Source organism: Choloepus didactylus, chromosome 4 (assembly GCF_015220235.1).
Source record: "Choloepus didactylus isolate mChoDid1 chromosome 4, mChoDid1.pri, whole genome shotgun sequence".
Taxonomy (NCBI): Eukaryota; Metazoa; Chordata; class Mammalia; order Pilosa; family Megalonychidae; genus Choloepus; species Choloepus didactylus.
Genome location: NC_051310.1, coordinates 113,621,054 through 113,646,160, shown reverse-complemented (window position 1 = coordinate 113,646,160; position 25,107 = coordinate 113,621,054). Strand labels below are relative to the sequence as shown.

The 25,107-nt window shown below is 41.2% G+C and overlaps 1 long non-coding RNA gene and 2 other non-coding genes across 3 annotated transcripts; all 3 read left to right on the top strand.

Annotated features, from left to right (window-relative positions):
• The first annotated feature begins 22 nt into the window (after positions 1–22).
• Positions 23–138, top strand: LOC119533758. Its single transcript, XR_005216864.1, has one exon. It is a non-coding gene; the product is annotated as a U5 spliceosomal RNA (small nuclear RNA).
• On the top strand, positions 43–21,864 carry LOC119533327. The gene is made up of 4 exons (XR_005216628.1): positions 43–188; positions 9,312–9,445; positions 19,044–19,117; positions 20,721–21,864. It is a non-coding gene; the product is annotated as an uncharacterized LOC119533327 (long non-coding RNA).
• LOC119533756 lies at positions 7,401–7,516 on the top strand. The gene has a single exon (XR_005216863.1). It is a non-coding gene; the product is annotated as a U5 spliceosomal RNA (small nuclear RNA).
• Positions 21,865–25,107: the final 3,243 nt, after the last annotated feature.

Here is a 25,107-nt window from a genome sequence, read left to right as displayed (position 1 = left end):
CTCAGGCGGGGGCAGAACACGCATGCTCTGGTTTCTCTTCAAATCGTATAAATCTTTCGCCTTTTACTAAAGATTTCCGTGGAGAGAAGCAAGTCTGAGTTTTGTATCAATTTTTTGAGGCCTTGTGTTTACAAGGCTAATAACTGCATGTTTGAAAAAAAGATCTGCAATAGTTTCTTTGTTTTGCGGTAAGTTTTAGATTTTGAATTTTAGTTACTGTTTCTGACACTGTTACCTTACTAGTGTAGTGAGGTTTATACCCTGCTTGTAGAGCAAATTCAGCATATCAGGATTGCGTCTTTTCCTTAATATACCTGCCACTCTAACCTTTTTCACTGTTTCAGCTTTTCTCTCATATGTGGCCTGAACTTCCCTGATAATCGACTATTTATTGCCTTGTGTTTTTCTCCTGGCTCTGTTGCAAAGGTGATTATTTTCTCCCGTTTTTGAACTTTAGTTAAGTGTTATCATACTTCGTATTATTTTGTGTTCTGCTTTTTTCAGTTAACATTGGTTCAAAACAATTTGTCAAACAATTTAGTAGTGAGCCTGTGTTAATGTTTTATTTCAATCTACTGGGGTGGAGGGGGAAAGACCATTCTAGCATATCAACTCAACGATTCACTTATGGGTTATGACATTTTAGAGAAAAAATATGCGAAATTCTTGTTAGACTAGATAGAAAAGTAAAGAGTTAAAAGTCACCAACAGGTCATCATAACTAATTAAAAGTGATCTTAACTAAATGATCATCTGGGTGGATAGATACGTGGATGTCTGATCTTAATTCTGTTAAATTTTATCATGTATTTGTTAAGCATTTTTCTTCCCAGTAAAAGGTTGAATCACATCAGGCAATTAGGTCAATTCGGGCAATTTTTATTTCAGTTTGTAAGACTGCCATGTTGTTACCTTGTAGCTTTCTTTTGCTCATTTTCATTTCTTTGTATGCCAGTTTCAAAGTTTTTACCATTAAGAACATTGCTGCTATGAACATTGTATGTGTCTATAGGGACACATGCACACCAGTTGTTCTAGAGTATAAACTTCAGAGTAGAATTGCTGGACATGTGTAGCTTCAGTTTTACCAGATAATACCAACTTGTTTTCCAAAGTGTTTGACTTGCTGTTCTCCTTGCCTCTCTGGTAAGTGTGAAATGGTATCTTACAGTGATTCTGAATTTTATTTTTTGATTCCTGAAAGATTGAGCATATTTTAAAGGTTTGTTTCCCAGACTTTCTTTTAAAAGTTTTAAAATTTTCTTTTCTCTTGTAAGTCTCCAAACTTTCTGGAACTAATTTTCTTGTGTATAGCATGAGGAAGGGATCCCTGTTTACTTTTTCCTATGAATGACCAACTGTCCAATACAATGGATCTGAATGATCTCTCCTTTCAGCTCTGATCTGCTTTGCCATACATGTGGGTCTGTGACTGGCCTCTTCTTTCTCCTCAGGCCTATTTGTGTATACCCAAGCCAGTATCACATGGGCTAATTGCTATAGGTTTATCATGAATCTTGATAGCTGTAGGCTGAGTTCTTCCACTTGATTTTTCTTTTCAGAAATAATTTGGCTTTTCTTGGCCCTTGGCTCTTACACATTTTTTAGAAATAGCTTGTTATTTAAAACAAAACAAACTATTGGCATTTTTGTTGGAAATTACATTGTCTACAGATTAATTAGGGGAGAATTATAACCCTATGATATTGGATTTTACTATCCGTGCACATGGTATGTCTACTCATTCAATGATACTTGGTGAGGTTGTAATTTCTGTCCCCCTCACCCCACACCCTCAATTCGCAATACCAACTATATGGTCTGTGATGTAATGTGTGTAACCTAAGAAAATTAACTGGGATGGCCACCTTCACTGCTGTGTTTCATCCTCATAACCATCCCACCACTCTGGGTGCCTTCTTGATCATTCATGGACCCAAAGCACCCTGTACTTTCCTTTATCCCCACCTGCAAGTCTCAGCTTGTTTGTCTCTTTTTGGACAATGACTCCAGCCCACTGTCTCCCTCTTGGTTGATGACCAGCACAGAAGAATTCATTCAAACCCAAGAGACAGGGATCTCAGAGTGGTGCAGGTCACAAAGTCAAAGGAGGTGAGTCAGGGACTAATATGCAGGCTGCCTTTCAGCTCTAAGAATTTTTCACATTGCCTTAGGTTTTTATCCTCTCAGATGTCTTAAGATTTGCCTGTGGGGTCATCAGTGCTGGAACCTGGAGTAGAGCAAGGAATGGGGACAAGGCATGGGGGAAGGGGGGATGAGGGATGCTTTGACCTAACTGCAGGAGAGAAGGGACTAGACTCCCATCTCTTCCCATTCAGAAACCTAGTAGAGGTCACATGGAAATTCAAGCCCAGGACACTGCTGAATCCCTGGACCTGCACTGTTCAATAAGGTAGCCACTAACCACCGTGGTTATTTAAATTTAATTAAAATCAAATAAAATTTAAAATTCAGTTTCTCAGTCACACTAACCATTAACCACGTTTCAAGTGCTCAGTCACATGTAGAACCCATGTGCATCGTTGCTGCCCTAGGTCAAGAAGCCCCCAAAATCCACCGCCCCAAGACAGGAACTGCTGAGGGCAGAATCCCACTTCCACAGTGAGGCTGGGCTAGGCCCTGGGCTTAGGAGGAGAGGTGGCCAAACATTGGAGTATGTGTTTGACCTGGAGAGATCTGCCAAGAACTCCTTCCACTCCTGTCCTTTTGTGGATTGCTCTTCTTCCACTTCAGAAAAAAAATGGTTTCCTGTCACTCACCACAGACTTTACCAAGATGCAATGCAGGGAGCTGTTAATAAAATTTTAAGGGCTCCAAAGAAAATGTCAATTTAAAATAATTGTATACATTTTGAGAAAGTGGATGATTCTAATAGCTGTGCAACAGATCTATTTGCAAATTAAAAAGATTTCCAAATGTTTTCTTCCAACGGAATTTAAGGAGGACTTATCCCAGTCGTCAACCTGATGGGACAATGTCGCCTAATATGGAACTGAGTGACACTGTTGAAACTCCATCTACTGATTTATAAGCAAAGTCTTCTTTGTTTATAACTACGAAAATAATTTTAAAAAGATATGTTGAAACTAATCCTTATGTCTAGCAATAACTATATGCAGCCATTTAATTAAGATGCATTTGTAATAAAAATTTCATTTGCCAATTATCTATCAAAATTTGTAATATATACGTTGTATTGATCAAGTGTGCACTACTAGTAATTGTAAGGATAGGCTAATCCAGAAGAAAAATATGAAAGCACAGAATTTTAAGTTCAAAAATATGAAAAAAATATAATTCAATTAATGTATTATTATTTCTTAAAGAGAAATACAGTTGGATGATAAACAGAAGACTTTCAGGCATAGAAATATATTAGCATTAAATTCTTGGGGAAATGGAAATGGAAAAATAAGTTCAAGGAAAAAATTATGTAAAAAAAATTTTTTTTAAATTGATGGTGAGTATCAAATCTCTTTGGACTTTAACTTCCATTGATTGCATTTTTAAAATTGATGTTATGCACTAAGTTTTCATTTTTTGCAACAATTTAACTTAGAATTTTTTTTAAAATGTAGCTATCATCTTAAAATGTGCAAGAGAAACAGTTTTTCAATTTTTCAAAATTCCTCTAGGAGGTACAGGAGCACAATGTTTTGACTTCACTTTAACAAGTCTGCCTTGCAGAAGGAACTGAGCACTAAAGGGGAAGCAGTACCCCCTTGTGGCCAGAATATATAAAGAAATCCTTCAACTCAACAACCAAAAGACAAACTCAATTTAAAAATGGGCAAAAGACTTGAATAGACATTTCTCCAAAGATATCCAAATGGCCAAACAGCACATGAAAAGTTGCTCAACATCATTAGCCATTATGTAATACTAGTCAAAACCACAACGAGATACCATTTCACACCTACTAGAATGGCCACCATTGAAAAAACAGAAAACTGCAAGTGTTCCAGAGGATTTGGAGAAACAGGAACACTCATTCTTTGCTGGTGGGAATGTAAACTGCTACAGCTGCTGTGGAAGACAGTTTGGCAGTTCCTCAGAAGATTAAATACAGAGTTACCATAAAGATTTGAAAGCAGGGACTTGAACAGATATTTGCACACCATTGTTCATAGTGGCATTATTCATGATTGCCAAAAGATGGAAACAGCCCAAATGTCCATCAACCGATGAATGGATGAACAAAATGTGATGTATACATGCAATGGAATATTCAGCTATAAAAAACGAATGTAGTTCTGATACATGCAACAACATGGATGAACCTTGAAGACATCATGTTGAGTGAAATAAGCCACGTGCAACAAGACAAATATTGTATGATGTCACTGGTATGACATAATTAAAATAAGCAAACTCACAGAGTCAGAATCTAGAATGTAGGTTTACTGGAGGATGAGGTGGGGTTAGGGAATAGGGAGTTAAGGTTTAAAATGTACAGAGTTCCCATTTGGGATAATGGAAAAGTTTTGGTAATGGATGGTGGCGGTGATGGTAGCACAACATTGTGAATGTAATTAACAGCACTGAATTATATATTTGGATGTGGTTAAAAGGGAAAATTTTAGGATGTATATAGGGTACTAGAATAAAAATTAAAAAAAAAAAAAAAGAAATCCATGGAATGGCACAACACAGTGAACCCTAAGTTAAGCCATGGACTATAGTTAATAATACAATTATAAAAATGTGCATTCATCAGTTGTAACAGATGTTTCACACCAGTGCAAGTTGTTTATAATAGGGCGGTATATGGGAATTGTGTATTTTATGACAGATTTTTCTCTTAGAAAAAATTTGCTGTAAGGTTTCCCTTTAGGACAGAAACAAGGCAAGAAGGACCAGTATCACCATATCCACTCAGTATGACACAGCAGGTCCCTGCCAGCAAAGTAAAACCAGAAAAGGGGGAATAAGGCCCAAGAATTGGAAAGAGAAAAATAAGATTATTGTTATTCTCAATCACTATGATGATCTTCATGGAAGATCCAGAAGGATCAAGAACTGCACTAACCAATAAGGTGGCTACTGAGCATTTGAAATGTGGTCTATCTGAATTCAGATGGGCTGTAAACTTCACAAAAGATTTTCAAGACCTTTTAGGAAAAATAACATAAATATCCCATTAACCATTTTTGTATTATTACATATTGAAAAATATTTTAGATCTAGTGAGTTAAATAAAATATGCTACTTAAATGAATAAAATATAATTTAACCTGTTTTTAAAATTTATATTATGGTAGCATATGTACAACATAAAATTTCCCAAATCTGTTTATTAATTAAAAGTATTAAGTTATTATTAATGTGGCTAGTACGAAATTTAAAAGTACATACATGATTCGCATTGTATTTCTATTAGACAGTATTGGTGAGGGTTCTCAGAGAAACAGTGTTGACATTTCTATACATATATATGAGATGTATTATAGGAATTGACTCACGCAACACGACTGTAGAGATTGGCGAGTCCAAATTCCATACGGCAGGCTGCAAATGAGGAACTCTGATGAAGGGTCCCAGGAGAAGGTGGCTGGCTGAAATAGAGACAAAAATTTTTCTGACTGCTGCAATCATCAGTTCTCCCTTGAAGGCCTTCAGCTGATTGGATGAGACTTCCCTCATTGCTAAAGGCACTCTCCTTTTTTGATTGTAGATGTAATCAGCCATAGATGCAATCAACTGATTGATGATTTAATTACCCTCCCAGTAACAATAGGGCCAGTGCTTGCTTGACCAAACAAGTGGACACCCATAACCTAGCCAAGATGACACATGAACTTAACTATCCCAGTGCTGATCTAGTAATCCTTTAGAACTAAAACTATAGTGCAGCAAGGCTGTTGGATGCAAGACTGACATACAAAAATAAATTGCATTTTTAGACAATTAGTAAATTGTTTGAATTATAACAAAATTTAATTTTAAATAATCTATAATTTATAATCGAAAAATTCCTAAGATATTAGGTGTAAACATAAGAAAAGACTTCTATGGAGTCAATTATGTAGCTTTCTAGAAAGTTGTGAATAAAAGAAAAATATAAATGGAAAGATACACCAAGTTCATGGACTAGAAAAGGGAAATTCTTCCCAAATTAATCTATAAATTCAAAGCAATTTCAGTCAAAATTCCAACATGGTTTTATTATTTTGTATTTTTTTGTTTGCTTTTTAGGTTATGTCTTATATTAAACATCAGTGTGAACCGTTGCCAGACATGGAAAAGTAGTCCACGTCATAAATAATGAAATTGTATAGGCCCCTCAAATCCCACATTTAAAATTCGAGTTGGGTTCATGCTTAGGATTTAGAAGTCCTCCAAACTCCATAACTCTCCTCTCTGGCGTCTGGGCTGGCTAAAAAACAAAGGCCAACTGTCACTGTTGGATACAGTAAAATTATATTTTATATAGGAGTTTTAAATCTATATCTACAAAGTAAATGGGCCTATAGTTTTCTTTTCTTGTATTGACCTTATCTAGTTTTAGAATCAAGATTACACCAGCCTGTTAGAATTTATCTTGTCATTTTATTTCTATTTTTCCTTGACTCTATCTTTTAAAATCCCCTTCCTGTTTTCCATTGGAAAGATCCAGTTTTCTTTAGCTGGCTTAAAAATTAAACATTCTGTTTTGCTCTTATGGCAGTTGCCCCTTACTTCAGATCCATGCTCATGGATCTGTTTTATTATTTCCCCCTACTGACTTATTATCAATAGGTATAATTTCCTCTTATAAAAGAAAAACATTAGTACCTTTTTATTTCCCTTTGATCTCCGCCAGGGTCACACGTTACATACGTCCACAAATTAAGTGGAATATAATATAAATGGTGCTCCCTGGGCTTGTGCAATTATGGTCAACACTTGTTAACCCAGTCACACTTCTCACTCCCCACCGAAGGGAGCAGCTATATGCTGAATTTTGTGTTATTTATTTCTTTAAATTTTTTTCAACCTAACAGCAAATTGTTTATTTAGAAGAAATCACTTCAGACATATAAACATACAAAACCGAAAAAACAGAGTCCAACGAAGACGAGGTTTAACCCCAGCCGGCCACGCCCCCGCTTCGCTCTCTTAACTGTAGCCCAAAGGCACCCCGTAAATGCTAACATCTCCGGAATCGAAAGGGCTGTGACTCCGATATTATTTGCATACCCACAGTGCACTGCACATGGTATAAGTTTAAACATCTAAATATTGCATTTTCTTATGCTCATACTTTCTGAGAATTAGGTAATTTTTCATAGAATGCTCAGAAAGGTTTTTCTGAGGCACTGAATCTTGCCATTAGCTAGCCACCATCAATGCACTAGGACTTGCAGTTACCCGAGGTGTGAGTCACCGAAGTTAACTGTATACTCTGGTTTCTCTTCAGATCGTATAAATCTTTCGCCTTTTACTAAAGATTTCCGTGGAGAGAAACAACTCTGAGTCTTAAGCCAATTTTTTGAGGCCTTGTTTTTACAAGGCTACTGAGGTTGTATAAAAAAAGACAAGTGTTTATGTGTAACTCAATTAGTTTCATTGTTTTCTCATTAGTTTTTTGTTTTACGTGATACATAAATATAGTTTGTATGGCTTATTTTCACTAGAATTTATTAAAATGGTTCAGACCCGTGTGACTATTAGTAGTTGGGTTAGTTCAGTTGTATTGTAAGTAAAAAGCGTAGTATTAAGTTTTCAAGTATCTGTACTAATGAAACAAAGTTGGTTTTACTCCTGAAGTAGAATCTTAACGTTTTTTTCTTACAAAGTCTTCTACATTCAACACGTTTTATTGCCTGTATTTATGACTTCCTCTCTTTTAATGTAATTTTATTGAAATATATTCAGTACCATACAATCACCCAAAGTGTACAATTCAGTTTCGTCATATAGTTGTGCATTCAACACCAAGTCAATTTTTGAATTTTCATCACTCCAAAAAATAAAAAATAATAAATTGTTCTCTTTAAACAAAGCATCCCATACCCCTACTTTCCTCATTTACTTGTTTTAAATTGAAATATATTCACATACCATACGATCATCCAAAATCTAAAATGGTTGTTCACAGTATCATCATATAGTTGTGCACTCATCACCACAGTCAATTTTTGAACATTTTCATTACTCCAAAAAATAAGAATAAAAATAAAAGTAAAAAGAACACACAAAACATCCCATAGCCCCCTCCTCCCTATTATTCATTTACTTTTGTCCCCATTTTTTCTACTCCTTTGTCCATACACTGGGTAAAGGGATTGTGAGCCATAAGGTTTTCACAATCACACAGTCACACCATATAAGCTATATAGTTATATGATCGCCTTCAAGAATCAAGGATACTGGACTGCAATTCAACAATTTCAGGTATTTCCTTCTAACTATTCTAATAAACTAAAAACTAAAAAGGGATATCTATATAATGCATAAGAGTTACCTCCAGAATGAGCTCTCGACTCCATTTGAAATCTCTCAGCCACTGACATTTTATTTTGTTTCAATTCTCCTCCCCCTTTTGGTCCTAAAGCCTTTCTCAATCACAAGATGCAGGGTCCAGGCTCATTCCCGGGGTGACTTCCCTTTTTTTTGAACCATCTTATCAAGTTGCCAATTTTATTATTTTTTTTTCCCAAAGAACCAAAATTGGAGCTTCTCTATTCTTTTCATTAATTTCTCAGTATATCCTTCTATAAACTTTTGTTGTTGTATTTTTTCTATTGTTTCAACAGGAAGTGGGGCACTTGACAACCTGGCTTTAAAATTCATTTGGAAAAAGAAGGGGCCAGACAGTGCTTTCTGAAGCCCTGTCACAGTGATACGTCACCACTAGGGGGTTTCTGAGAAACCACTTTTCACATTCTGCTAGACATCCTTACCTGGGTGTCTTGGCTTTCCTATCAGGCTAGCAGCACCTCCGAACAACCTCAGTCTCATCCTTCCTGGTAGACCCCAGCCAGGGCCATGTAAATATTGGAGCTAGGAAATGTGAAAGGGAAGCCACAGGAGGAAGACAAGCCTCATATTAAGCAGTCTCTAAACCAGCCAAGACTCTCTGAGAAAGTAGAGGTAATTTTTATCTCCCTGCCTGTCTCACAGGGTGTGGTGAGAAGCAGATGATACAAAAAAGAAACAGTTAAGAGTGATGTGGCAAAAAAAAGCATTGCTCTTATCTTCCAAAACCAAAGGGTACCACAGGAACAGGAGTGACCTGCCTCACAACAGTGGAGGCAAATAAAACAAGAATCCAGCTCACACACACATCTAAACTGCATTTGTTCCAGACTCTGGAGACTTACGGTACCTTGTGCCTTCCACAACAAACTCCCGCTGTCAAGTCAACCCCTACAGCCAGGACTGTGAAGGCTGCTCCGGCCACACGGTCTTACTATGCAAGCAGCACTTCCGGGAGGCAAAGGTCAGTAATGGCGCCTCCTTACGGGTGTCTTCCGGGGCATGGAAATCCCTCTCTCCGTGCTCAGCCTGCCCCAGGGCCCTACTATCAGGCCCCCAGGTGCTCACTTCTCTCAGTCTCCGCAGGGCCTGGGTCAGCACCAGTCCAGGGGAGCCACCGCAGAGCCCAGAGCCACTATCCCTTGCCCTCCCAGGGATCCCACACCAGCAAGGGCCAGCTGCTCCTCGTTTTCGAAGGCTCCCCTCCTCAGACCCTTTCCCATTCAGCCTTTCTAAGGCAGCCTCAGGATGGTCTCCAGAACACACACAAATTCTAATTATATCCTCTTTCTAGAACAATAGAACTGTTGTCTAGGGGAGCCCCTTCTCCTTCATAGAGAAGCCCCCTTCATTTCCTTCACAGGTAATTTACCTCCCAAAGTGACTCAGGGACTTCTGGTCCTTTCTTTTGATGAAGTGACCAAAAACCACTCATGTACAGTCCCTCCCAGGTTCCCCTGCTTGCCTTCATCCTTCATGCAGTCACTCCACAAACATTTCCAAAACTTTCACCAAAGATCCAATTTATTATTTTTTCTTATAAACCCCACCTATTGAGAGAGTTTTGCCTACTGCACTCATCAAGTAAGAATTTATTCGTTTTCCATTTGTAATTCATCAAAAGCCTATTTGACCACCAATTAGAGCTCCTGGTCAGCATGAAGAGACAGGAGTTCTCTTGCAGAATAGCTCAAATGCCACCAAAGAGGAGAAGCCTGGCATGTCAGGTGGTGGAGAAGACAAGCTAAGATGTGCTGAAGCAGCTCCTGGCTCCCAGGGCACTTTCTCTAGAAACTGAGCATCTCAGTCAAAGCCTGGGAACCATTGGTCTATTATTTGCAGCAGTGGGGTTGGGGGTTCTGGTTTGCTAAAGCTGCCGTTACACAAAATACCAGAAATGGATTGACTTTTTTTTTCCTTAATCATATGTATGTATGTATGTATGTGTGTGTATATATATATATATTTTACTGTAGAATATAACATATATACATAGAAGTAATAACTTTCCAACTGCAATTTAATAAGTTAGCAAATTTCAAAGAATATTATGGATTACAGGTCCACAGTTTCAGTTATTTCCTTATTGTGAAATATAACATATATACAGAAAGGTGATAGCTTTCAAATTACAATTTAATGAGTAGCTATAGAACACATTTCAAAGGATGCTATGGGTTACAGTTCCACCATTTCAATTCTTTTCTTCTTGCTATTCTAATACCCTAGTGTTCTAGTTTGCTGATACTACCAGAATGCGAAACACCAGAGATGGATTGGCTTTTATAAAAGGGGGTTTATTTGGTTACATGGTTACAGTCTCAAGGCCATAAAGTGTCCAAGGTAACACATCAGCAATCGGGTACCTTCACTGGAGGATGGCCAATGGTGTCTGGAAAACCTCTGTTAGCTGGGAAGGCACATGGCTGGCATCTGCTCCAAAGTTCTGGTTTCAAAATGGCTTTCTTCCAGGACGTTCCTCTCTAGGCTGCAGATCCTCAAAAATGTCACTTAGTTGCACTTGGGATATTTGTCCTCTCTCAGCTTCTCTGGAGCAGGAGTCTGCTTTCAACAGCCGTCTTCCAACTGCCTTTCGTCTGCAGCTCCTGTGCTTTCTTCAAAGTGTCCCTCTTGGCTGTAGCTTCTCTTCAAAATGTCACTCACAGCTGCACTGAGTTCCTTCTGTTTGCCAGCTCATTTATATGGCTCCATTGATCAAGGCACACCCTGAGTGGGTGGGGCCACGCCTGCATTATCTCATCAGAGTTATCACCTACAGTAGGTTGGGGCACATTTCCATGCAAACAACCTAATCCAAACATTCCAACTTAATCCTCACTAGTATGTCTGCCCCACAAGATTGCATCAAAGAGTATGGCTTTTTCTGGGGGACATAATACATTCAAACCAGCACATTCCACACCCTGGACCCCAGAAAAACATATTCTTTCTAAATACAAAATATATTCATCCCATCACAATATCACAAAAACTTAAATCATTTCAGTAACAATAGTTAAGTACAAGATCCCATCAAAATCAATTATAGGTGTGGTCGGTCCTAAGGCATAATTTTCCTTTAACTGTGGATCTGTGAACTTAGAAAAAGTTATGTGCTTCCAATATACAAAGGAGGGACATTCCGAGGATAAACATTCCTGTTGCCATAAGGAGAAACTGAAAGGAAAACAGGGTTCACAGGACCAAAACAGTTCCTAAAACCCACAGGACAAACTTCATTAGATTTCAAAGTCTGAGAGTCATTCGCAGAATGACGCTGCATCCTTGGGGCTTGAGAGAGCAGGAGTCTAACCCTTCCTAAGGGCCTTTTTGGCAGCCCTTTCCTCTCCAAATGCTGGGGTGAGTGCTTCAACATATCCACATATTGGAGAGACCACCTTCTCAGCCCCACCCTCCTCAAACATCAGGACAGCACCTGGATTCCCTTCCATCTCCAGGGCACATGCTCATCCCCTTCAGAACAGTGCGGTGGCAGCCAGTCTCTCCCCAATTCCCTAGGAATGTGCTCCACCCTCTTTGGGGCTTGGGGTGCCAGAACATTTCCTGAGCATCGAGGTGGAATGCCCACCCTCGACCTCCAGGGCAAACTCACCCTTTCCATGCATGTGGGCCACTCCACTCTCCCAGCCCAAGGCATCTTGACTCCAGACCTCAACCTCCATGGCTCTGCCTTTGAAGAAATTTTTCCTTTAATTTGTTCCTTGTTTGTCTCCTCCAGTCCAGACCAGCAATGGCTGTGTCTATAAAGATCTCGCAAAAATTCTGTTGGCTTCGCATGAAGCACACAGGGATCAAAGCCGTCAGACAATAGGACTTTCCACAAATCCTTTCTGCTTAACTCCTTCTCCAATCTTGCTTTGTACTGAAATGGCAGCTGGATTCCATGTTTAGTTACATCCTCATGTTGGGCTGTAGCTTCTGGGATTCCACCCCCTGGAAGCCCGGAATTTTCCAAGCCATCAGCTTCTGGTTTCTTTGAACCCAAGAGTTCAGTTCTAAGATTCTCTCTCTCCACTCACATTTTACTATAAGCTGCAAGGAGAAGCCAGGATACATCCTCCACACGTAGTCTGGAGATCTCCTGAGCTAAGTATTCCAAATACTTGTCGCTTTCAAATTCTTCCTTCCATCTGACACCAGGACTCAATTTTGCCAAATTCTCTGCTACTTTAAAACAAGGATCGCCTTTCTTCCAGTTCGCAACAACACATTCATCATTTCTGTTCAAGGCCTCATCAGAAGTATCTTTAGAGTCCATATTTCCATAAACAGGCTCTTCAAAGCAGTTTAGGCCTTTTCTATCAAGCTCCTCACACTTCTTCCAGAATCTTCCCCTTATCCATTTAAAAAGCTGTTCCAACATGTTTGGTATTTGCAAACTCAGCAACACCAGCACCCCACTTCTCTGGTACCAAAATCTGTTCTAGTTTGCTAATGCTGCTGGAGTGCAAAACACCAGAAATAGATTGGATTTTATAAAGGGGGTTTATTTGGTTACAAAGTTACAATCTTATGGCCATAAAGTGTCCAATATAAGTCATCAACAATCGGTACCTTCACTGGAGGATGGCCAATGGTGTCTGGAAAACCTCTGTTAGCTGGGAAGGCACATGGCTGGCATCTGCTCCAAAGTTCTGGTTTCAAAATGGCTTTCTTCCAGGACGTTCCTCTCTAGGCTGCAGATCCTCAAAAATGTCACTTAGTTGCACTTGGGATATTTGTCCTCTCTCAGCTTCTCTGGAGCAGGAGTCTGCTTTCAACAGCCGTCTTCCAACTGCCTTTCGTCCGCAGCTCCTGTGCTTTCTTCAAAGTGTCCCTCTTGGCTGTAGCTCCTCTTCAAAATGTCACTCACAGCTGCACTGAGTTCCTTCTGTTTGCCAGCTCATTTATATGGCTCCACTGATCAAGGCCCACCCTGAATAGGTGGGGCCATGCCTCCATGGAAATATCTCATCAGAGTTATCACCTACAGTAGGTTGGGGCACATTTCCATGCAAACAACCTAATCCAAACATTCCAATTTAATCCCCGCTAATATGTCTGCCCCACAAGATTGCGTCAAAAATACGGCTTTTTCTGGAGGACATAATACATTCAAACCGGCACACCTAGCAACTAAGAAAAAGAAAATTATATAGTGATTCAGTATTCATAATCCTTTGTTAAATTCCATCTTGTCTGTTGCTACCTCTTCCTCTAGTTTAATCATTTTCCCAATCTCCAGGGATGTCTAGGCAGTGACTACCCTAACTTGCTAATGTTGAAAAAGGGTGTTGATTTTATGAGAAAAGGGGACAAATATGGTTGATGTTCTTGAAGAGGCTATTGTCTCTGGGTGTTGGAACTTAGCTGGCATAGGAGTTCCCTGAAGGATTTATGTTTCTGAATATTAAATTTAGTAAATGAAACTTTTATAGACTCTCAGGTAGGGATCTGGGTATTCTTTTAGGTTTTCGGGACTACTGTTGACTTGGGCTTATCATATTGTGGTCATTTGGCAAATCTAGGTGAAGCTTGCATAGGAATAACCTCTAGGACAGCCTCTTGACTCTATTTGAATCCTCTTAGCCATTGGAACCTTATTGTGTTGCCTTTCTTTTTTCCCACTTTTGGTTAAAAAGCATTCTCAATACCTCAATGCCAGGGCCAGACTCATTCCTGGAATCTGTTCCATGTTGCCGGGAAGACTCATTCACCTGGGGGGGTCCTGTTCCACATCATGGGGAGGGTGATGAATTTATCTGCAGAGTTAGGCCTAGAGAGAGAAAGCCCACATTTGAGCAACAAAAGAGGTTCTCTGGAGGTGACTCCTAGGCATAATTATATGTGGACTTAGCCTCCTCTTTTCACCCGAGCAAGCTTTGAGATTGAGGGCTTGAATTATAAGCTAGAGGGTTCCTAAATTCACATAGCATATGTTCTGTCCATGATAATCCATCCGTATCTCACATTATCATCACTTAGTTGTACAATCCTCAGCACTCTCCATATCAAACAATTCTTATGACCCAAAACACCTCATAGCTCTTGTTAGCCCTGAATTATTTATCCCTAGTATTTGTATAGTAGTAGTTTGGTATTCCTATTCATTATAGTCCCTAGTATGCAGTAGGTAGATTTTTCCTGTATACCCTTCGGTTTTCAACTCTCTGTGATAGTGTCATACCTTAGAAATATATCATGCAAGCTCCTATCTAAATTTGTGGTGCTGATCTGTGGTTGCCTTTAAACAACCCCTTTCAATCCTATTCGCCTTCGATACAGCTCTGATACATATAATCCCATTAACAATCGTCACCCCTATCCATTTCCATACCTTTGAATTCACCATCACTAACATATCTGAACATATTAGATTATCATTACCCCTTCACTAGCCTCTATCACTAGGTCCCCAAATTGTACATTATAAGAAATTGATTTTACATTGTTCAAAGAATTCATAGAAGTGGTAACATACAATATCTTTCCTTTTGTGCCTGACTTTTTTCACTCAGCATCATGTCTTCAAGTTTTGTCCATGTTGCCATATGTTTCAGGGCCTTGTTCCTTCTTACTGCTGCATAGTATTCCATCGTATGTATGTACCACATTTTGTTTATCCACTCATCTATTGAAGGACACTTGGATTGTTTCCATCTCTTGGTAATTGTGAACAATGCTGCTATGAACATCAGTGTACAATTGTCTGTTTGTGTCACTGCTTTCAGATCTTCTGGGTATATATCGAGAAGTGGAATTGCTGGATCATATGGTAACTAAATACCTAGTTTTCTGAGAACCACCAAGCTGTCTTCCACAGCGGCTGTACCATTATATATTCCTACCAGCAATGAATAAGAGTTCCAATTTCTTCACATTCTCTGCAGCATTTATTGTTTCCTGTTTGTTTAATGGCAGCCATTCTTTTTTTTTTAAATTAAATTCAGTTTTATTGAAATATATTCACATACCATACAATCATCCATGGTGTACAATCAACTATTCACAGTACAGTCATATAGTTATGCATTCACCACCACAATCTATTTCTGAACATTTTCCTTACATAGAATCAGAATAAGAATAAAAAATAAAAGTAAAAAAGAACATCCAAACCATCCCCCCCATCCCACCCTATTTTTCATTTAGTTTTTGTACCCATTTTTCTACTCATCCACCCATACACTAGATAAAGGGAGTGTGATCCGCAAGGTTTTCACAATCACACTGTCACCCCTTATAATCTACATTGTTATATAATCGTCTTCAGGAGTCCAGACTACTGGGTTGGAGTTTGATAGTTTCAGGTATTTACTTCTAACTATTCCAATACATTAAAACCTAAGGCGTTATCTATATAGTGCATAAAAATGTCCACCAGGGTGACCTCTCAACTCCATTTGAAATCTCTCAACCACTGAAACTCTTTCGTCTCATTTTGCATCCCCCTTTTGGTCAAGAAAATATTCTCAATCCCATGATGCTGGGTCCGGATTCATCCCCGGGAGTTATATTCTGTGTTGCCAGGGAGATTTACACCCCTGGGAGTCAGGTCCCACATAGTGGGGAGGCAGCTAGTTCACCTGCCGAGGTGGCTTAGTTGGGGGGGGGCACATCTGAGCAACAAAGAGGTACTCGGGGAGACTCTTAGGCGCAATTATATGCAAGTCTAGCCTCTCCCTTGCAGTAATGAGCTTCATAAATGCAAGTCCCATGATAGAGGGCTCAGCACATCAAACTGTAATGGCAGCCATTCTTAGTGGTGTGAAGTGGTATCTCATTGTGGTTTTGATCTGCATTTCCCTAATAGCTGGTAAAGATGAACATTTTTTTCATGTGTTTTTTAGCCATTTGTATTTCCTCTTCGGAGAAATACCTTTTCATATCTTTTGTCCATTTTATAATTGGGCTGTTTGAGCTATTGTTGTTGAGTTATAGGATTTCTTTATATATGCAGAATATCAGTCTCTTATCAGATATATGGTTTCCAAATATTTTCTCCCATTGAGTTAGCTCCCTCTTCACCTTTTCGACAAAGTTTTTTGAGACACAGAATCTTTTGATTTTGAGGAGTTCCCATTTACCTATTTTTTCTTTTGTTTCTTGTGCTTTGAGTAAAAGGTCTAAGAAGCTACCTCCTATTACTAGGTCCTGAAGATATTTCCCTATGTTATCTTCTAAGAGTTTTATTGTGCTGTCTCTTATATTGAGGTCTTTGATCTACTTTGATTTAATTTTTGTATAGGGTGTGAGGTAGGGGTTCTTTTTCATTCTTTTGGTAATGGCTATCCAGTTCTCCAGCCCCATTTGTTGAAGAGACTGTTCTGTCCCAGTCTCAGTTTCCTTATTGGACCTCTGTCTTGTCTAGTCATTCTGTCTATAGAAGAGAGTGGTGTATTGAAGTCTCCCACTGCTATTGTAGATGTGTCTATTGTTCCCTTCAGCTAGCCAATGTTTATCTCATGTATTTTGGAGCTCCTTGATTGGGTGTGTAAACATTTATGATTGTTATTTCTTCTTGGTGAATTGTCTCTTTTATTATTATATAGTGTCCTTCTTTGTCTCTTATGGTATCTTTGCATTTAGTCTATTTTGTCTATATTAGTGTAGCTTCCCCAGCTTTCTTTTGGTTGCAGTTTTTGCAGAATGTTTTTTGTCCATCCTTTCACTCCCAATCTCTTTGTTTCACAAGGTCTAAAATGAGTCTCTTGTAAACAGCATATTGATGAGTCATATTTTTTAATCCACTCTACCATTCTGTATCTTTTAATTGGAGAGTTGAATCCATTCACATTCAAAGTTATTACTATGAAGGGAGTTCTTGAATCAGCCATTTTATCCTTTAGTTTTTAGTTCTTAGATCTGTTCTTTTTCCTCTTTCTCTTTTTTTCCCTTTAAATTACCCTTACTCACACTCTTCAGTTCTGTGAGCTTCTCCAGACCTCTCTCTCCTTTCTTTTTTTCTCAGCTAGTAGAGTTCCCTTTAGTATTTCTTGTAGGGCAGGTCTCTTGTTAACAACTTCTCTCAGCATTTGTTTGTCTGTGAAAATTTTAAACTCTCTATCAATTTTGAAGGAGAGCTTTGCTGGATAAAGAATTCTTGACTGACAATTTTTCTCTTTCAGAATCTTAAACATGTCACACCATATTGAGGGAGAAGAGTTATACTTAGAGAGGGGAGAAAGGCAAAGGTGAGCGAGCGACAGGAAGATAAGGAAGCAAAGACACAAAGAGTGAGCGGGAGGCAGGCAGAGAAGGAGAGATGAATAAACAAAGCTGGTTGAAGCAGAGGTGAGTGGGAACAGGTGATGGCTGGGGGAGCTTCCCTTTTCGCAACTTAATTAAAAGGGGTTGCTGGACCAATATTTTAGAATCTGATAAGAACATTCAATTGTGGACAGCACATTTTTTTTCCCCTCCTTTTTCCTCTTGAGGTGAAATCTGGGGATGCATTCTCTCTCTGAGCCTCAGTTTCCCCATATATAAGTTGGGCCTTCGTTTCCCTTATACAGTGATTGAGAGACTCAAGCGAAATGACAGAATAATAATAGTGCTTTGGAAAACAAACACATATGTGCAGTACAGGGGGTACATACTGAAAGGCAGTGTGGTACAGTGGTTACCACCCAGGCCCTGGAACCACACTGCCTGGGTTCTGATCCCAGCTTTTCTACTTCCTAGCTGTGTGACCTTAAGCAAATTTCTTAACTTCTCTGTGCCTCAGTTACTGATTTGCAAAGCGAATATGTTGATAATAGTATCTACCTCTTGGGTTTGGAGTTAACTTGTCAACACAGGTCCTGGCTTCTATTCTATGTCATATAAGGGAGGTTATTATACATGACTGACATCAGGCATTGGCCCACTCTGTCAGTCTGAATCAAAACAAAAGGTAAAAAACAAAAGATCTCAGTGAAGAGATACTGAAGAGATGCGTGGGAATGTGAGAAGAAACGTTTTATTTTTAATTCAAAATTTTTCCATGCTAAATAGTTTTTATGCATATGTTTCATTTTCATTACTTGACTATTTCATTATGGTGCCATTGCTTGCTGTTGTTGTTGTTTTTAATTTAGATACTGTTTTTGAACAGGCCACCCATCTATGGGGCACTGTGAAACCCAGGGCTGAGGCAGGCGGGTTCCTGGGTGAGCCAGCGCCCTGCCCTGCCCTGCATCTACCCACTTTTACGCAGAGTGAAGAGCACAGAGCTGAGTGGGGCCTTGGCCCTGCCCAGGAACCGCGCTTCACCCCCAGCCCTGGTTCCAGGGGCACCACCCAGCCTGGAGGAGGAGGGCTGGAGGGTCAGGGAGAGTCAGGGGGGCAGGAGAAGGGAGCCAGGGATCTGGGCAGGGATGGGGGATATGGAGAAGGAAGGACATGGGGGAACAGAGGAGAAGAGGGCAGGTTGGAAAACAGAGGAGGATGATTCCACATCCACACTTTCTAGAGATGAAATCATTTCTAAATCGACTAAGACTAACGGATGGGGCTCGTTGGGATTGGACAAGGTGTTTAACCAGTGGGCAGCACCTCCTGATCCTCTCTTTGATCCTCAGAGCAGCCTTGGGAGAGGAGGACACTGTTGTGCAAGACAGACATTTCAGGTCTTCTCATACGCTGCTGGAGGGAGGTAAGGATGCACAGACTTTTAGGAGGGAACATGGGTCAGCTCAGTTAAATTCACAGTGCACGTGCCCCATGACCTGCCAGCCCTCTCTCATTTCCACTCTAGAGAAATAGGTGCCGATAAGCAGAAGGAGACAGGGACAAGGATGCTCATTGCAGCATTGGAAATTGGAAGCATTTTGAAAATATAAATGGCAGCATTTCATATACTATATATTTTACTTGGGTGCATGTAAATGTCTATAATGGCATAGAAAGAAAAGCCTGGAAGGATACACTGAGCTGATAATCTGCAAGGGGCTGAGCTTGGGGTGGTTAGATTTATGTTACAGTTTACATTTTTACAAGGAGAATGTTTTCACCTGTTGCTTATTTGGTTTAAATGAATACTTTTTTTAAATGAAAAAGGCATGAGCTACTTGAAGAAGTACCAAATTGATCTGGAAGGAGGAGAGGGGTGGGAGAAGGAGAGAAAATCCAGTACAGGACCAAGTTGGAGAGAGAAAAAAGAGAGGCTTGGAGGTGAAGGAGGAGCTGCGAGTCTTTAGGGGAAAAGACAGGCAAAGAGAATATTTAGGATTCTTCAGTATATGACATGTAATGTAGTTTGTCCTTCAATACTTCCTCCAGGGTATTCAGCAAAAATGTAAATAGCTTTTTAATTTGGTTTTGGATATTGGGCTTTTCTTTTTAATGTAAAACTGGGATTGACCACAAGGCGGACAGCTTTTATTTGGGTTACAATTTATGTGGGAAACATTTATAGAGAAACTTCGACACTGGGCCTTGGGACAACAGGAGCAGTGACAATGAACATGGTGACAAACCACTCAAGCAGGACAGACACAAATTGTGGAAGTGGAAAGGAGGAAACAATTGGTTCTGCCCAAGAGAGGCATGAAGGCCTCGTGGAGGTGGGAACATGGGTGTTGGGCTTTGACATAAACACAAGAACTTTCCAGGGAGAAGAATAGGGAAACGGCTGTAGAGAGACTTCCTCCCAAGGTCTCAGGTTGCAATCTGTGGGCTCAGAGAATCCCAGGGACCACACACCTCCCAGTGGCTAATGCCAAGTGTTTCACCCTGCAGAACAGTCCGTGTGCTGCCTTCCCCACTGGCCAACCCCCAGGAGGCAGAGAACCAGCCTTGGCCTTTGAGGTGAAATCCTGGGTCCCTCACCAAACACAAGACAAGCCAGCATTATGGGCCCCCAGAGATGATGACTAAAAAGGTCACGGTGTCACCTTAGGAGGAAAAAATCAGACAAATCCACACTGTGGGTCATCCGTGCCTTGCTCCCTCAGAAATGTCAAGGCCATGAAAAACAGAAAAGGCTGGAGCTGTTCTGGAATGGGGGCGGCGGGGAGTAAAAGGACCTGACAGCTGAGACAGTGGGTCATCCTTGGTTGGATTCTGCACCAGGAGAATACAGCGGAGAAGGACATTGCTAGGACAATTGGGGAAATTTGATATTGTATGTTAGATAATAGCATTGAATCTTTTTTTCTTTTAAAAACATGGTGTTATGTATTGAACCATGTCCCCCCAAAAGACAGATTCAAGTCCTAATGCCCAGTCTTATGAATGTGAACTTTTTTTGTGAATAGGGTCTTTGAAGATGTGGTTAGTTGAGACGAAGCCAAACTCGATGGAGATGGGCTCTAATCCTATACGACTGGTGTCCTTAGAAGGAGAAGAAATTTGGACACAGGCAGAGAGACAGAGGGAGGAGAGTGACGGCCGTGTGACAGACGCCAAGGGGCCTTGGAGGGCCGGCCACCCACCAGGAGCCGAGGGAGAGGCGGGGAACCGAATCCCCCCATCCAGAGGAAGCTCCTGCCCAGCCTTGATTCCAGCTGTCTAGACTTCAGGACTGTGAGACCGTAAATTACTGTTGTTTGAGCCAACTAGTCTGTGGGGGAAGGAAATCCATTATTTTACAAGGGGAAAAGAAGCTTGGGTCTCCATCCTGGCCTTGCCACTTCCTACCTGCATTTATATACCAGGAACCAGTTTTGTTATCACTCAGACCTTTTCTGTCACCCGGGAAATGGGGGGTTACGATGGTGCCCGTCCCCTGGGGCTGTTGAGGACTGACTGAGAGGACCCCCGAGAAGCCCAGAGCTGCAGAATGTGGGTTCCCTGTCCCTTCAGCCAGCGAGGAAGCGTAGAGAACTCCCCTGTCCATGGTGGAGGCATTGGCAGAAGTCCCTCTGAGGCTTCCCGCTGGGGCTTCCTGTGATATTAAGTCTCATTTCGGGGGAGATGCTGATTTGGGGTTCTGCTCCCCCTTTGCTCCCCTCCACCATCCTCAACCTGTTTCCCAGCCAGCTCCAGGATAGATGCACCCAGCCTGATTTTCCAGCCGCAGTAAGCAGCCTGGAAACATGGCTTTTTACATCTCCTTTGTTGGTTTCCAGCAAATTAAAATTTATCTCTCAGGGAGGAAACGAGGGGTCAGGTTTTTTCTTTTTTCGTCTTCTTAATGGGCCCTGATGAAGGAAATGAATGCAGGGAAGGGATCGAAATACGATCCACCTCTCACCAGCACAGAAGGGGGTTGGGGGGAGGCTCCCTGCACCCTCAAAGGGGGCAGCTGGGCATGGTATGTTTTATTATATAATTAACCTTGACCCTTCTGGGTTCAAAGAGAGAGGTTAGTTGGAAATAAATCAAGAGTCTGGTCTGGTCACTTCAAAGGCCTCAGAACCCGCTGGAAAATTCCATGTTGGTTCAGTGTGTAAATTGGAATAGGGTGTGCAGTTCTTTTCGGAGGGTGGGAAGGGATTTGGGGTCCAAAATTGAAATTAATTGTGTATCCGCTTCCTTTAATCAGGCAATCAAGAGTCTTTTACATAACTTGGTGATCAGGCAACAGACCCCAGAGAAAACACCGACCTCTCTGTGACCACTGAGCCCAGCTCTGAATAGGTCTCTTTCCAAGCTTAGAAAGTAGACCCTCCCTCCCATAGCAGGGCGCAGGCTTTATTCTTACAGGTCTGGAAATCTTAGACTCACCGAACCATCACCATCGTAATACATGGCATTTATCAAATGCTTACTGTGGACCAGGTGCCAAGGATTTTCCAGTTATTTTCTCATTTAATCCTCATAACAACCCAATTGGCTAAGTATCATTATTATCCTTATTATGAATGAGGAAATGGAGGTTCAGTGGGCTAAATATCAAGTCCAGAGCCACTTTGAGGTTTTTAAAGCCTGTTTTAATGCCATCACTCAAGGAGTGAAAATAAGACCCAAGGAAGAACTGCAAAGTCACCCAAAGCCTCCAGACTCCTCACTCTTTTCTCTGACTTTGTTAGAAAATAAGAGGAGTTGGGGCTGGTTTCTCTTAAAGTCTCTTGATGCTATCTCTAATTCACCTCTCCTGTCTCTCCCCTTTCTCTCCATTTTTTTCTCCCTCCCCTCTCTCCCTTCCTTCTTTCTTTCTTTGTTCCACAAACACTTATCGAGTATCTAGTGGTACTCCATGGCAGCACTGTTGGAGTATAATGAGATAAGAAAGACACAGACACAGTCCCTGGTCTTGGAAAACTTACAACCTAAATTCTCCAGGCAGGGACGACAGACACACATATCGGGCACAATATGCTATAGGAGAAATAGTTCTCTGTATGAGAAGGTTAAGCAAGGTGCAGAGGGCGGATGATGGCAGGAAGAGAAGTGGTTCTAGCTGAGGAGAGTCTAGCTCTGTCCTGGAGCAGGAGACCTTTGAGAAGGATCTTGAGAGAAAGGAGGGAAGAGTGGTGTGGTTCCAGCCTGAAGGAACAGCTCGGGAAAAACCCACAGGCACCACCGGGCCAGGCATATTCTGGAGAAGCCAGGAGCCCAACTTGGGGGATTAGAGTTGATGATGGAGGTAGAAAATTAGGCTCTTCTCAGATTAACAATAATAATGACAACAACAACAATAATAATAAATGCAGCAAGCACTGTCCTGAGCGTTTTACATACAATGACTCCTTTACTGCTCAAAGCAACCTATGAGGTTGGTGCTGTCGTTATTTGGAGTTTACAGATGGTGGCACCAGAGGTTAAGGGACATCCACAAGGTCACACAGCTGGATGGTGGCGGAGCAGGGATCACAAACCCAAGCCGATGCTCTTAACCACGAGGCTACAGCGCCTCTCGTAAGGGCCCTGAATGCTGAGGCTAAAGGTGTTGACTGGTCTGTGAGCCATGGGGAGCTAAGGCAGGTTCCAGTCCAACATACATTTTAGCACATATCTAACTTCCTCCACCTTTTTACTCCGGCGTCTGCCATTTCCTCACTCTTCAAAAAGAAAATCTCCATTTTAGACAGTTCCCCTGCCCCCTTCTGCTCTAAATACAGATAACAAGGCAGCAGACAGCATGGGCTTAGAGTCAGGAGGCCAGGGATCCAGCCCTAGGTCCACCGCCCCATGTCTCTGGGCCTTCATTTCCTTCTCTGTCAAGTGGGTCAGAGAAGGAAGGCTGCAAGACTGTATGAAGTCTCAGGATGCAACGTGGAGGTGCTCTATGAAACTCCACGCTTGTAGAAGCAGGAACAGAAGGCTCCTCATTTTCATTAGTGCACTAGGATTCCACAGACCCTCCACCCCCCACCCCCAGCCCCAAAAGAATCTCCAGGTGATCTGACCTTCTCCCTGACTTCCTTTCTACCTGGAAACCACCTAAGGCTGTGCTCAGATACATCAACTGTGCAAAGAGCCCAGGTTCTGGAAACCTAGTAGTGAATTCATCCATTTATTGGCACCACCCTGCCCCCCCAAGTGCCAGGTCCCATGCAGGAAACGACAGCCTCCTGTGCTGTGATCTCCTGTGTGCATTCACACCCCCAAGCCTTTGCTCACACTATGCCCTCGGCTTTGAATGCCCTTTCCTTGGTCTCCACTCCTCCTCTGTTAAACCTGCCTTAATCCCACACTTCAATGAATACCATTTTCTTCTGTTTCCATAGCTTGTTGCTGGTGTCCATCCAAGTGCTCACTCGGATGGATGGATTGCAGCTATCTGTATTCCAGTCTATAGATTGTCAGCTCATTGAGGGCTGGGTTTCTCTCTCTCCCACCCCCACCCACATATGCTGGTGAACGTGCAGGTCAAGGCCTCCGCCCATAGCGGTAATACTAGCAAAGACCACAGTGTGGCAGCAAATTCCTCCAGTTACAGCCCTTTGCGGCCGAGCTGCGGGGCTACCTCTGGCTGTAGGCTGCCCCTGAGCGCCCAGAGGCTCCCTCCCCTCCACGGAGGCCAGGCTGGGTGCAGGGGTCCCTTCCAGCTCGTCTTCTTTATCTCATCCCTGCCTTGGGCCTCTTTGCGCTTCCCACGCCAGTTTCTCTGCCTGCAACAATGGAATCGTTTAAATACTTGAATTGTGCTCCACACTTCACTTACATGAACTCATTGAATCCTCTCAACAACCCTTCTTTATATAACAGCTTTATCAAGATGTAATTCACATACCATACAATTCACCCGTTAAAATGTACAATTCAGTGGTTTTTAATATATTTAAAGAGTTGTGAAGTTGTCACCAGAATCAATTATAGAACATTTTCATCATTCCTAAAAGAAACCCCTTACCTGTTTGTTAGCAGTTATACCCTATTTCCCCTCAGTCCCCATGCCCCAGCCCTAGGCAACCACCAAACCAGTTTGTCTGGAGGGATGGGCCTATTCTGGACATTTCATATAAATGGAATCATAAAATGTGTGGTCTTTGGTGTCTAACTTCTTGCACTAAGCATAATGTTTTCAAGGTTCATCCATGTTGTAGCATGTATCAGTATTTCCTTTTTATTGCCTAATAATATTCCACTGCATGGATACACTACATTTTATTTATCCATTCCTCAGCTGATGGGCATTTGGGTTATTTCTATTTTTTGGCTATTATGAATAATCCTGGTATGAGCATTGGTATACAAGATTTTCTGTCAACATATATTTTCAGTTCTCTTAGGTATATACCTACAAATGGAATTGCT